We start from the raw sequence: 14,895 nt of genomic DNA, 5'->3' as shown, positions 1-14,895 counted from the left end.
CGCTGTGTTTCCCTGGCGCCATCTTGATTGCTGCTCAGGCTGGGAGGAGAGAAGAAGGCTGTGATGCTTCTGCAGCGATTTGAACTCCTTCCTCCACTTGGACATAGCAGATGGAAGGTGCTAGTGTGCTGCGGGAGTGAGGTGGAGTACTTGTGACCCTGTTTGGCATAGCTAGGTTGTCCCTAGAGCCAGGTTGTCTGTGGAGCTGTGGGATTAAGCCACCATTCACTCGCGCCGCTAAGCCACGCCCCCTTACAACCACTTGTTTTAGCTCTTCCAGGGATAGGGGACTATCGAAAAATTCTCTTTCCTCTAATTTAAGTTTTGGGAGAACCAATTTGTCCAAAAATTGTTTAACTTGATTTGTTGACTTCGACACATTTGATTCACAGAGTGAGGTGTAGAAGTCAACAAATATATTCTGAATACTACTTGTATCATGCATCACCACCCCTTCTGCATCTTTGACTGCTGCAATAGTTATCGGGCCCTCTTGTGCTTGAGCTATCACAGCCAATATGTGTCCCACCTGTTCCCCCATCTCATAATGCTTTTGATTTTGAAAGAATCTGCTATTTTCTGCTTTCGTTAAAGATAAAGTTTTATAAATGTTCTGGGCTTCCTGCCATGTTAAGCGCTTTTCTTCTATGGGATTCCTAATATAGTCCTGCTCTGTTTGAGTCACCATTTGCATTACTTCCTCCTTGCGCCTTCTAGATGAACTCTTCATTTTATAGATTTGTTTATTCATTACTCCACGCATAAATGCCTTCATAGTGTCCTAAACTACTAATAAAGATGTCAAGTTTTTTTTTTTTTTTTTATTCTATCAACTGTAATTCTATCGTATCCTCCTCCGACATTAATAACAGCCACTGTGGATTAATTTTCCAAGGTGGAGAAGATAACTGTTCCTCGGTTTGTATAGTTAATATAAGTGTAGAATGATCAGAGAGCCCCCTAGGGCCATATTGAATTGACTAACCATGGGAGAAAATTATCATTCCCCAGGGCGAAGTCTATTCTTGACAAAGATCCATATGTACTCAAGCAACATGAGTATTCTCTTCTTATCTAATTCTCCACATATCTATTAGCCGGTAAACCTAGTTCTCTTCATCCTTTGTTCACTTTTTGTGGTGCTATGTCTGTCTTCCTCCTCATTCATTATGTTATTAAAATCTCCTATTACTAGGGTTGGTAAATTCGGCCACTGTACCATTTTCCTAAAGACATTTTTCAACACTTCGTCATTGTAAGGGGGAGGAACATAGACATTCATCAACATAAAGTTTTTATCATTTAATAAGCACCATAGCACAATATAACAACCTTCTGGGTTTTTAAAGCTCTCTTTGCATGAGAACCGAGCCAGAGACCAAGACACTAACACCTCGAGAATAGGTAGAGTATACAGCATGAGTTTGATACGGGAATCTTGATCTTTCAAAAAGCATTGTATCCAGATGGGTCTCCTGCAAAAATATTATTGCTGGTTTGTAAAACTCAATTGTTTCAAAAACTGCTTGTATCTTCCCCCTGTCTCCCATCTCCCTCACATTCCATGACAACACCTTAATTTTACCACTCATTATTTAATTTCACTGGCTGGTAGTCCACTAGGTTCCCAGCAAACCATACATAATATCCAATAGACCTCATATAAGAAAATATTTCTTGAGTTTTAAATTAACAGAGTACATGACGAAAGGGATCCTGACAAAATAACAGGAGGAGATAGAGAGAGAGCGCATGGAGCCAAAAAAAAAGGAAAACCCCTGCAGCCCCCCCAACCCAATCCTCCCACTCTTGTGTGCCCATTCGTTAATGGGAATACCCCAGTGGCGTTGCTCTGGGGGTGTGGGGGGTGCGGCCCGCACCGGGTGACACTCGCCAGAGGGGTGACACTTTAGCTTGCAGTGGAGCGGTGCGAGGAGGGCATTCAGCTGTGCAGGAGAGGCTCAGGCTGCTTATAACACTCTCCAGCTGTCACTCAGGATCCGATCTCCCGAGGCAGCCGGAGTAGGTGGGTGGAGCTGGGGGTGTGGCCACCTCATCCACTCCTCCCACAGACCCATTCACGCTGATCCCACAGCTGAAGGAGATAGAGATGAGAACACAGCAGCCCCTCCCACCCACCGGGGTCTTCATCTGCAAGCATGAGGTATGCTATAAATTACTGCACAGCACACTGTCACTACGTAAAGTCCAAACCTGCCCTGTGCCATCTCAACCTGCCCTGTACCACCCCCAGCCTTCCATGTACCACCCCCAACCTGCCCTATACCACCCCAACCGGCCCTGTACCACCCCCAACTTGCCCTGGGCCACCCCAATCTGCCTGTACTACCCCAAACTGCCACTATACCACTCTATAATACCCTAACCTGCCCTATACCACTCCAACATGCCATTATACCACTCTATACTACCCTAACCTGCCCTATACCATCCCAACCTGCCACTATAGCACTCTATACTACCCTAACCTGCCCTATACCATCCCAACCTGCCACTATACCACCCCAACTTACCCTAACCTGTCACTATACCACCCTATACTATCATTTACAGGGGCCAGTTTGGGGTGTGCCCCCATGACTGTACGCTGCCTGCAGGGTGCTGGGCAGCCTAGACAGGAAGGCGGTGACACCATGTTTTACCGCACCAGGTGACACCAACCCTAGTGACGCAACTGGAATACCCACCACCCAAACTGGTTGGAGATAACCCCAAACCCTTATCACAGTCCATGCGGCACTCATACAAGGGGGCTGTCTAATGGTTATAAACAGTTGCAAGTGTTATGCTTGTGCCAAGTAAATATCCATAAATAGTCCACCATTTCAGTATTCAAATATAGATATCTGAAGGGGAGAAAAAAAGAGAAGAAAAAAAAAGGTCAACAGATCAATTAACATTCAGGAAGATTTCTTTATGTTTTCCTTTGTATATCTTTCTTCCAACCATACATTGGCCGCTTCTGGATTTTCAAAAAAGAAGACATTTTCTCCGGCCATAATTCTCAACTTAGCTGGATATAATATTGAATATGTTATTTGTTTTAATCACAAACTGCGCTCAATTTCTATAATTTTTTCTTGTTTCTTCTGTACTTCAATTGAGAAGTCTGGGAAGAAGGACTTTTTTTACCATTGTACTCAATATTGACCCGTTGCCGTGCTTTAGAAAGGATTAAGTCTCTATCTCTGTAGTTTAACATGTTAATAATAACCGTCCTGGGATTGCTTGAAGAAGGGAGTGGGTGACTGGGAATGCGATGGGCCAGTTTGTTTGTAAAAAGTCTTGAGAAACCCTCTGTACTCAGTGTATCCATTATCCATTTTTCAAAAAAAAAAAAAAAGGTCATTGATTGGCCTTCTTCATGCTCAGGAAAGCCCAAAATGCGGACATTATTACGTCTTTGCCTATTTTACAAATTATCCAATCTCTGTGCTTGATCCTTTATTTGTACTTTGGTTTGTTGGAGTTTCTTTTTTATGGAAGGCAAGGCATCTACCATTGTACTAACCCTATTCTCCAGGTTCATGGTGCGCTCACAAATGTTTTGAGTTTCCTGTGTTATAACCGTGACGTCCTTTTTTAAATTGAGCATTTGACTTGGTAGAGATAATAAAGAACTGTTACATGCCTGTATGGCAGTAAAGACATCACTCAGTGTTGGTTCCTTTATTATGGTTTTACCAGTATTGCTGCCATACTGATTTAAACTTCCAGCAGCTTTGTTCCCACCTGTGCCCTGTTTGTCAAATTCCACCATACTTTCTTGCTGATCTTGATTTTGAGTATGGTCTCCGTTGGATACAATGTCCGATTCCATGTCAGATACACATCTTCCCCCTCCAGACCCCAGGAAACCTGGGGAACCCTCGGGGGCTGTGTTTTATCTTCCTTTATGTTCTCCTTTAAAACCTGGTCTTTTTCATCCCTGGATTACCGCCGGACATACTACGGGTTTCAGACATCAACTTTGTCATATCTTGCACCTTTTTTAGGGTTTGTATTTTAATTGTACTCTCAGGGCTTTCCTGGAGTAGACCTTCCTCAACATGCATTTTCTTTTTATCTTTTTTTTTCCTCCTTCTTCCCTCTTTTGCTTGACATCTTTCCAGTTAATGTTTTCTCTTCTTTTTCCCTCCTCTCCCTTCCCCCCTCCCCTCTCCTTCCTCCCTAGCCCCCTAACCCTCCTTCTCCCCTTTAGTTTAAATTGGGTTCTAGACGCGGCTTTGTTTTATAACTTCTCCTTCCCCTTCAGTATCAACAACCTTGCCTATTGATTCTTTCCCTATGTCAAGTCAACCCGTTTAAGGTATAATATCAGTTCAAATGACGCTGTCAATTTGATGTTCAGAATTCCATACTCAGTATTATGTTTAACCACTTAAGCCCCCAGACCATTTGGCTGCCCGAAGACCAGAGCACTTTTTGCGATTCGGCACTGCGTCGCTTTAACTGACAATTGTGCGGTCGTGCGACGTGACTACCAAACAAACTTGATGTCCTTTTTTTCCCACTAAGAGAGCTTTCTTTTGGTGGTATTTGATCACCTCTGCAGTTTTTATTTTTTGCGCTATAAACAAAAAAAAAGCGTAAATTTCGAAAAAAACGCATTATTTTTTACTTTTTGCTATAATAAATATCCCCCAAAAATATATAAAAAAACATTTTTTTCCTCAGTTTAGGCCAATACATATTTTTCTACATATTTTTGGCAAAAAAATCGCAATAAGCGTTTATTGATTGGTTTGCGCAAAGGTTATAGCGTCTACAAAATAGGGAATAGTTTTATGGCATTTTTATTAATATATTTTTTTACTAGCAATGGCAGCGATCAGCATTTTTTATCATGACTGCGACATTATGGCGGGCAGATCGGACACTTTTGCCGTCATTTTGGGACCATTCACATTATTACAACAATCAGTGCAATTAAAAATGCATTGATTACTGTGTAAATGTGTAAATGTGACTGGCAGTGAAGAGGTTAACCACTAGGTGGCGCTGTAGGGGTTAAGTGTGTCCTAGGGAATGAATCTAACTGTGGGGGGGGCTATGTGTGACATGACACTGATCACCGCTCCCTATCACAGGGAGCTGTGATCACAGTGTCAGTGTCACTAGGCAGAACGGGGAAATGCTTACTTACATCAGCATTTCCACGTTCATTCTCTCTATGAGATGATTGTGGGTATACCCGCGGACATCGAGTCCGCGAGACCCATGATCACACTCACGGTGGTTGCAGCGGGCAACGTACAGGTACATTAATCTGCCTGTACGTGCCGTTCTGCCGATGTATATCAGCGTGAGCTGGTCGGCAAGCGGTTAATACCAATAAAATTTCAATAATTGGCATTCAATACTCAATACTCTGCGCTGTAATCAGGGAAAATTTAAATTAAATATTCAATATTAGTCACCATCCCTATCGATCCAGTATTTAAAAATCAGCATGGTGTTCAATATCAATATTCGTTCATTATTCAGAATTTAATACTCTGTACAATGTTCATTAACAGTATCCATTTAGTATTCAATATTCAGTACCCAATATTAAAAGATCTGTACCCTGCACAGCATTCAATAACAGTGTCCATTCTGTGTTCCGTATTCAGTACTCACCACAGTAATCAGAAATAATATCAATTCAGTATTTAGTTTTAAGTATTCAGTACTCAGTATTCATAATTCTGTGCTCTGCACAGCATTCAAAAACAATGTCCATTCTGTATTCAGTATTTAGTACTCAGCAAAGTGATCAGAAATGGTATCTGTTCAGTATTCAGTACACTGTGAAATAGTCTATAACAGCGTCAGTTCAGTATTCAGTATTCAATATTCAGCGCTCAATACCACCCTCATTAAAAGTATAATTTCAGTATTCAGTATCCAGCACTCAGCACAGTGTTTAGTATCAGTACCAGTTCAGTATTCAATATTCAGCAGAGCATTCAGCAGTTTCAGCAGTTTATATTGCCAACAGGCTTTTACCTGTGTAAATCTTCACAGTGGGTTCACCAGGGGTTATCTCTTGACCTGTGGAAATCTTTGGTAAGTTCACTGGGAGTTTTCTCCTGACCTACATCTATTCAGACAGGTTTAAGCAAACGACTACCAATAGCCTGCTAACATACTGATCATAGAATAGCTAATTTATGGCTTTCTTATAGGTCTGCCGTAACACCAGTATGCAGACACAGGTATACGGCTTCCACACTTCTCAGCAGGAGCCCCGGGTTCCTCCACACAGTCCAGCAAAATGCAGGCAAGCAGATAAAATAAGAGCAGATATATAAGGCTGTTGTTTACTACCCAGGTGAGATGTGATAAGGGAAAACAAAAGGCCAACCTTTGAAGTGGAACTAATTACCGTAACACCAACACAACACTCAATACTTTAAATGTATTTCCTTATAACTAAAATATATTTCTAATTGCAATATTATTTACAGCTGTTAATGGAGATTTCACATAAACCCCTTATGTAACAATATTTTCTTTAATTGGTGTTCTGTTAACCATGATCCCAGTTCCCTTTCCCATTTTTCTATGGGAAATGGAGGTATTCTAGGCTCCACTATACCTGTAATTATTTTATATATCTGCGCAATACACTGTTTGACCAGCGTCCATGAACTACATACAGTGGGCCAAAAAGTATTTAGTCAGCCACAGTTGTGCAAGTTCTCCCACTTAAAAAGATGAGAGAGGCCTGTAATTGTCATCATAGGTATACCTCAACTATGAGAGACAAAATGTGGAAACAAATCCAGACAATCACATTGTCTGATTTTTGAAAGAACTTATTTGCAAATGATGGTGGAAAATAAGTATTTGGTCACCTACAAACAAGCTGTTAGGTACCTGGTAGTTGAGCCCGACTGGTAGAAGAAGACCTCTCTTACAGCGCTGGTTCAGGAGCCACTGGAGTGGGAACAGTGGTCTCTTGAGCACAGTGGGTAGGAGTGCCTGGTGCAGGTTCTTGCGGGGGCCGGCACGGGAGCTGAGAAGAAGTCCCTCCGTGATGGCTGGGCTGCAGATGCTGGCAGGCTGAAGCGGATCAGTAGGCAGGCCGGTAGGTGGTATAGCAGCAGCAGAACCTGGAGCTGGATAAGCAGGCTGGGAAGCAGCGTCACAGGACACAGGCAAAAGCAGAGTCAGACAGTCCGTTTGGCAGGAGATCAGGCAGGTATTGGCAGAAGGATAATTGCAGAGTAGTCAGGCAGGCAGGCAGGTGTTCGGCAACGGGTCACAAGAGGTTTAAGCAGAGTCAGGCAAGCCGGGTCGGATTGGAGATAGCAGAATGGTCAAACATATCTGGGTCAATAACAGATACAACAGCAGGCAGGATACAGGAACACAGGTGCAGAGCTGCAGATGAACAGCACCTCATGGGTGCAACTGACACTCTTTTAAAGAGCCCTTGGTGCCAAACAGCACTAGCGCACATGGGCGTGTGCACGCGGATGCGCGGGAGCACCGGTGGAGAATTCAACTGCAACGCCCTGGACAAGCCCCGCGTGCGCATGCACGCACGCATGTTCGCCTGACGGGCACCATCACGTCCCTGACACAAGCAAGATTTCTGCCTCTCACAGACCTGTATCTTCTTCTTTAAGAGGCTCCTCTGTCCTCCACTCATTACCTGTATTAATGGCACCTGTTTGAACTTGTTATCAGTATAAAAGACACCTGTCCACAACCTCAAAAAGTCACACTCCAAACTCCACTATGGTGAAGACCAAAGAGCTGTCGAAGGACACCAGAAACAAAATTGTAGACCTGCACCAGGCTGGGAAGACTAAATCTGCAATAGGCAAGCAGCTTGGTGTGAAGAAATCAACTGTGGGAGCAATAATTAGAAAATGGAAGACATACAAGACCACTGATTATCTCCCTCGATCTGGGGCTCCACGCAAGATCTCACCCCGTAGTGTCAAAATGATCACAAGAACGGTGAGCAAAAATCCCAGAACCACACGGGAGGACCTAGTGAATGACCTGCTGAGAGCTGGGACCAACGTAACAAAGGCTACCATCAGTAACACACTACGCCGCCAGGGACTCAGATCCTGTAGTGCCAGACATGTCCCCCTGCTTAAGCCAGTACATGTCCGGGCCCATCTGAAGTTTGCTATAGAGCATTTGGATGATCCAGAAGAGGATTGGGAGAATGTCATATGGTCAGAGGAAACCAAAGTAGGACTGTTTGGTAGAAACACAACTCATTGTGTTTGGAGGAGAGAGAATGCTGAGTTGCAACCAAAGAACACCATACCTACTGTGAAGCATGGGGGTGGCAACATCATGCTTTGGGGCTCTTTCTCTGCAAAGGGAACAGGATGACTGATCCGTGTACATGAAAGAATGAATGGGGCCATATATCATGAGATTTTGAGTGCAAACCTCCTCCCATCAGCAAGGGCATTGAAGATGAAACGTGGCTGGTCTTTCAGCATGACAATGATCTCAAACACACCGCCCGGGCAACGAAGGAGTGGCTTCGTAAGAAGCATTTCAAGGTCCTGGAGTGGCCTAGCCAGTCTCCAGATCTCAACCCCATAGAAAACCTTTGGAGGGAGTTGAAAGCCTGTGTTGCCCAGCGACAGCCCCAAAGCATCACTGCTCTAGAGGAGATCTGCATGGAGAAATGGGCCAATATACCAGCAACAGTGTGTGACAACCTTGTGAAGACTCACAGAAAATGTTTGACCTCTGTCATTGCCAACAAAGGATATATAACAAAGTATTGAGATGAACTTTTGATATTGACCAAATACTTATTTGTCACCATAATTTGCAAATAAATTCTTTCATAAATCAGACAATGTGATTGTCTGGATTTGTTTCCACATTTTGTCTCTCATAGTTGAGGTATACCTATGATGACAATTACAGACCTCTCTCATGTTTTTAAGTGGGAGAACTTGCACAATTGGTGGCTGACTAAATACCTTTTTGCCCCACTGTAATTGTTCCATTGCGTTTAATTTTTCCTCTGATCGTATCAGCTGTGGGAGCCCTCCCACAAAGTGTTTTAGTTGTGCATACCTCCATTCATTTACTTTTATCAAATCTCCCTTGTGTTTCAAATCTTGAAGTGAACATATTTTCCATTTTTTATAATATCTTTTAACTGTGTGTTTTTTACCCAATCCCCAAATTGTAATTTATTCCCTGGGATAAAAATATTTGTGCCCGATAGTGATATTAAAGGTGAACTATAGTCCCATTTTGCCAACCGATACAATTTATCCCAATTTTGAAAGACATTTTTAGTTAATTCCAATGCTAATTTATTCAATATTCTATCTTTGTGTGATACCTAAAATATTTCTATCTAATTGTATTTCAAACAATGTGATTTCTAATTTTACCCATCTTTTCTCATTTTTTATCTTACTCCATTCAACCATTCATGATAGTACCACTGCTTCATAATATCTCTTGATATCTGGTGCAGCTAATCCCCATGTACTTTATCTTTAGTCAACAGTGCATATTGTATTCTCGGTTTCTTTCCTTGCCAAATATATTTCAATATCCTTCCCCTTAGTATCCTAAAATATATCTGGGGTAGAGCTATTGGCAGCATCTGAAATTTATACCGAATTTTAGGAAGTATTACCATCTTTATTATATTTATTCTTCCTATCTTAGAAAGAGGTTTCATAGCTATTTTTTTCAGTTCCATCTTAATCTCATTTAATTGAGGGATATAATTTGCTTGATATAGTTTCCCCACCATTGGATTAAGTTTTATTCCAAGATATTTTAAATTTGTTTTCCCCCATGTAAAGGGGAATTCTCCCTGTAAAGCTTGTTCTTCCTTCTTGTCTATGTTTATATTTAATATCTCAGATTTAATTGGATTAATCTTTAAATTAGTGCGGGGACCTTTTTTTACTTTATGCAACAGTAGTAAAGTTCTTATTCCATTATCTTTCCCTTCTTTTCCTGAAACAAACCCTGTTTGATCTGCATGGATCCATTCAGGCATCAGTTGTTTCATTCTGCTTGCTAATACCTTTGCATATAATTTTGTATCTGCGTTCAAGAGTGCTATTTGTCTATAGCTGGAGCACAGATTTGCATCCTTCCCTTCTTTAGGTATCACTGTGACATGTGCCAATAGTGATTCCTTCCTCATATTTTCCCTTTCTCCTAATCCATTCATGTTACAGAGTTTTGGTAATAGTTGTTCTTTAAACTTTTTATAGTATTTTATCATTAAACCATCAGGACCTGGACTCCTGCCTATTGGAGTGTTTTTTTACGCAACCTTTATTTCCTCTAAATTTATTGGTTCTTCTAGTAATTAAAATTTTTCTATTGCTAGTTTAGGTAAGTTATTTTTGAGTTCTTCTCATTTCTACTTCTTGTGTGTTCTCTTGTTGTACTGTGTATAATGTACTGTAATATCTTTGAAAGGCCTGAGCCTCTTGTAGAACTACTATACTCGCTGCATACTATTTATTTGCTTTCATTATTTTATGCCTTTTTTCCAGGGGTATTTAAGCCTCTAACATTATCTGAATGTAATATTTCTCCTTTTATATTTTTTCAGTTAAGTTAATTGACTGTTTATGTTTTAATATTTTTGCAAAATATTTACCTGGCCTGTTCCCCCATTTATATCTATACCATGCCACTCTATTAAAGATGTGTCTCTCTCCATTGATTCTCTCAGTTCTTCTCTTATTACTACCAACTCTTGTTGCGTTTTTATGTCTATTTTTTTTTTATGTACAGGCGGTCCCCGAGTTACAAACAAGATAGGGTCTGTAGGTTTGTTCTTAAGTTGAATCTGCTTGTAAGTTGGAACAGGTACATTTTTTAAGTGTAGCTCCAACCAAAAAAACTATTTATAAGCTTTTTGGATAGCATAGGGAAGGGTTAACACCCCTGTAATGTTTGTTTTGCTGTCTGTGCCCCTGTTCAAAAGATTTCACCTTACTTTCTGTCCCACTGACAACTGGATTTTGAAAATGTTGGGTTGTTGTGGAAACAAGCCTTGGTGATAAAGCATCAGTGGAGGTACCATTTTCCCATAATAACTCTTATAGGGCATACACACGGTCGGACTTTGTTCGGACATTCCGACAACAAAATCCTAGGATTTTTTCCGACGGATGTTGGCTCAAACTTGTCTTGCATACACACGGTCACACAAAGTTGTCGGAAAATCCGATCTTTCTGAACGCGGTGACGTAAAACACGTACGTCGGGACTATAAACGGGGCAGTGGCCAATTGCTTTCATCTCTTTATTTATTCTGAGCATGCGTGGCACTTTGTCCGTCGGATTTGTGTACACACGATCGGAATTTCCGACAACGGATTTTGTTGTCGGAAAACTTTATCTCCTGCTGTCCAACTTTGTGTGTCGGAAAATCCGATGGAAAATGTCCGATGGAGCCCACACACGGTCGGAATTTCCGACAACACGCTCCGATTGGACATTTTCCATCGGAAAATCTGACCGTGTGTACGGGGCATTACAGGAGTTAATTTCCCTTCCTAGGGGTAGATTTCCTCTCACTTCCTGTTGTCTCCCTCCGTTTGTAAGTAGGAGTCGTTTGTAAGTCGGATGTTTGTAACTAGGGGCCCCCTGTAGTTGTTCTAATTCATATATTCTTGTTATTAATATATGTATATTCTCTGATCTTCCTCTTTTTTCCTAGCCCCATTATATATCAATATCCCTCTAATATAGGCTTTATGAGCTTCCCAAATCATGGCTTCAGATACTTCAGGGGTTTCATTAAGCTCAAAATACAACTCTAACTCTTTTCTTATATTGATTTCTACTTCCTTATCTTGCAGTAAGTCCTTGTTCAACTTCCACAAACCCCTTTTACTTTGGCTACTATTTATTTTTAATTTCATTGTTACTGGAGCATGATCCGATAATGTCTGTATTCCTTTAGATGTTTCCTACTACTTCTAACAAGCTGTGCTCCACCATTATATAGTCCAGTCTTGAGTACGTTGCATGCACAGGAGAATAGAAGGTATAATCCTTAATCCTCGGGTGCTGAACCCTCCAAACATCTGCAATTTGACACTGATTTTTTTTAACCCTCTTAAGCTGATGTTTCCCTATCCCTTGTGCATGTGACAAACTATCTACCTTCGGATCCATGCAGAAATTCAGGTCTCCCGCCACAATCAATTCACCCTTCTTAAAATATATATCAGTTTTCCCAGGATCTCTATCAGTACCGTGTCGGGTTTTTATTTGGCCAATATACATTTGCCAGTGTATAGTTTATTTCTTGTATGTTCTCCCTTAAAAATATGTACTGACCCTCTGGGTCCACTTTCCTTTCTTCTAGGGAGAACCTCACCTCTCTTGCAATTCCTATCGCGCCCCCTTTTGCTTTTTTGTTGGTGAGTCTCCATAGTACCATATTGGGTGCTCTTTTGAACCTCACCTCTCTTGCAATTCCTATCGCCCCCCCCTTTTGCTCTTTTTGTTGGTGAGTCTCCATAGTACCATATTGGGTGCTCTTTTGAATATAATCTTATATTTGTGTCCTGCGCTATATGGGCCTCTTGTAGAAATACTATACTCGCTGCATACTGTTTATTTTCTTTCATTATTTTTCCAGGGGTATTTAAGCCTCCAACATTATATGTCAATAATTCTGCTCCTCTTCTTCTACCCTAACACCCCCCCGAATGGAGGACAAAGGGGACAAGAACAGGGGGTATTTCCTGATTTCTGCTATGGAGAGTCAACTTCTTCTTAAAAAAGAGGCGGAAGAAGGCAGGACCTGCTCGTCCTGGCATGTTTATCATCCCATCCACCCCTTTCCTCCCCTCCTCCCCCAACACTCGCCTGCCTGCTCCCATTGTTCTATTTTTAGGACTTTTATTTCTCCTTTTAATTCTTTTAGTATGGCTATCCAATATTTTCTCTATTTCCTCTACCCCTGTGAGTATATGTCTCAGGTCATTGTGTATTGTTGCCATTTCTGTTTTCAGTGAATTCTCCAAAGCTGCAAACATGGCTGTCATTTCTGTTTTTGTTTGTAATTGGGTATTACTTAGCTGTTCCTCTTTACCCCCCATCTCCAGATCGATTTCAGGTTCTTGCTCTATTTTTGATTGAGATAGTATACTTATTTCTGGACATGTTCTGTTCTGGCCTTTTTTTTCCCTTTACCTTCATTTGGCACCCCCTAGTGCCTTGTTTCTTTCTGACTCACCAGTCACCAAAAATCACCAATGGTCTCTCAAAGTTCTGGTAAAGCCATATCTCTGTCCAGTACTATATCATAGTTTATCATAGTTTATCTTTTATGGCATCTGTATAAGCAAGTTAAATATCCATAAGGCAGAGCTAATATGTATTTCTTGGGGGTTCTCCGCAGTAAGAGGAGGAGATCCTCAACCCCTCACTATAGGCCACCTCGCCTTTCCCTCTCCTGGTGTCCTGCAAGTACTGCTCCCGAGTTTCTGGAGATTATCGTTTTAATCGGGTCTCTCCGGCCATTACCGATCCCTACCGAGCATCCCTGAGCATCTCCAAATGCCTCTTCCTCCTCCCCTGGTGTCTCCGACTTCAACCTGGCATCTCACCGGGTGTCCACAGGCTCCCCCACCAACAGCAGCCGCAACGCCTGACCGGTCACCTGCACATCTCCTGGATATGCCACATCCGCTCCGCTATACCCAACACCTCAGTGCCATCTGGACACCTCCTTCTCCACATACACAAGCCACCAGAGCAGGGGGTAAGGGGGAGCAGGAAGAAGCACAGCAGTTTCACTGCTCTACGGTCGGGCATCCGCAATTTTTGGCAGGACGCCGTCTCCTCAGGCCACCAGAACTGGGGGGGATCACAGCACTGGGCGAGGCTGGGCTGGGCCGGAGACAGGTCAGAGTCCTACTGCTTCATTAGGGGACTAGGAGATCTAGAGCTCCTATGGTGTGCTCCTAGCCAACGCTATTACTAGGCTCCTCCCCCCGCCAGATGACTTGTAGTTATCAATGAATTGCAAGGGCACTGGTGAGTTACATTGAGTTCCTGAAATTAAGTAACTGCTTGTCCCTATCAGAGATAGATATGTGCACAATTTAATTTTTTCTTTTTATTTATTAGGTTAAACCTATAATTTCTTCATATTTGTTATGTTAGAATGATTCATTTTCAAAATTTTAAATAATGTGAAATAAGAAGGCATCAACCCAAGTTCCCTTTTACCAAGTTCAGCTGCCCCTTTAAGTGTAAACAACACAATAAACATGTATAATGTAAAGGAAGGTGCTATTCTATGCAACTTTAAGGTGGCTGACAGCCAAGGGATTGGTAAAAAAAAGAAAGGAGGGAACTGGGCATTGACCCAGGGGACATGTACTAATGTAAATAAATAAATAAAAATTTTGTTTTGCAGGGGAGTAGTGAATGTAATGCCCCGTACACACGGTCGGACATTGATCGGACCTTCCGACAACAAAATCCTAGGATTTTTTCCGACGGATGTTGGCTCAAACTTGTTTTGCGTACACACGGTCGCACAAAGTTTTCGGAATTTCCCATCGCCAACAACGCGGTGACGTCAACCACGTCCGACGAGACTAGAAAAGGCCAGTTCAGAACCAAGTGCGGCACCCTTTGGGCTCCTTTTGCTAATCTCGTGTTAGTAAAAGTTTGGTGAGAGACGATTCGCGCTTTTTCAGACTCGTGGCTTTCAGACCATTTTCTGCGGTTCAGTTTGTGCTTGTGGATTTGTATCTGCTCTTCAGTGCGTGCAGTCAGTTCGTATCGGAGTTTTCTGTGCGATCTTGCCCGCTCGTTGCTGTTTTTCAGGTCGCTCTTCACAAGCCTTGCTGTTCTTCAGTGCGTTCTGTTACTTCGTTCTGAGCA

The sequence above is a fragment of the Aquarana catesbeiana genome, linkage group LG02, assembly GCF_042186555.1.
Source record: "Aquarana catesbeiana isolate 2022-GZ linkage group LG02, ASM4218655v1, whole genome shotgun sequence".
Classification (NCBI taxonomy): Eukaryota; Metazoa; Chordata; class Amphibia; order Anura; family Ranidae; genus Aquarana; species Aquarana catesbeiana.
Note: the sequence above shows the minus strand (reverse complement) of the source record.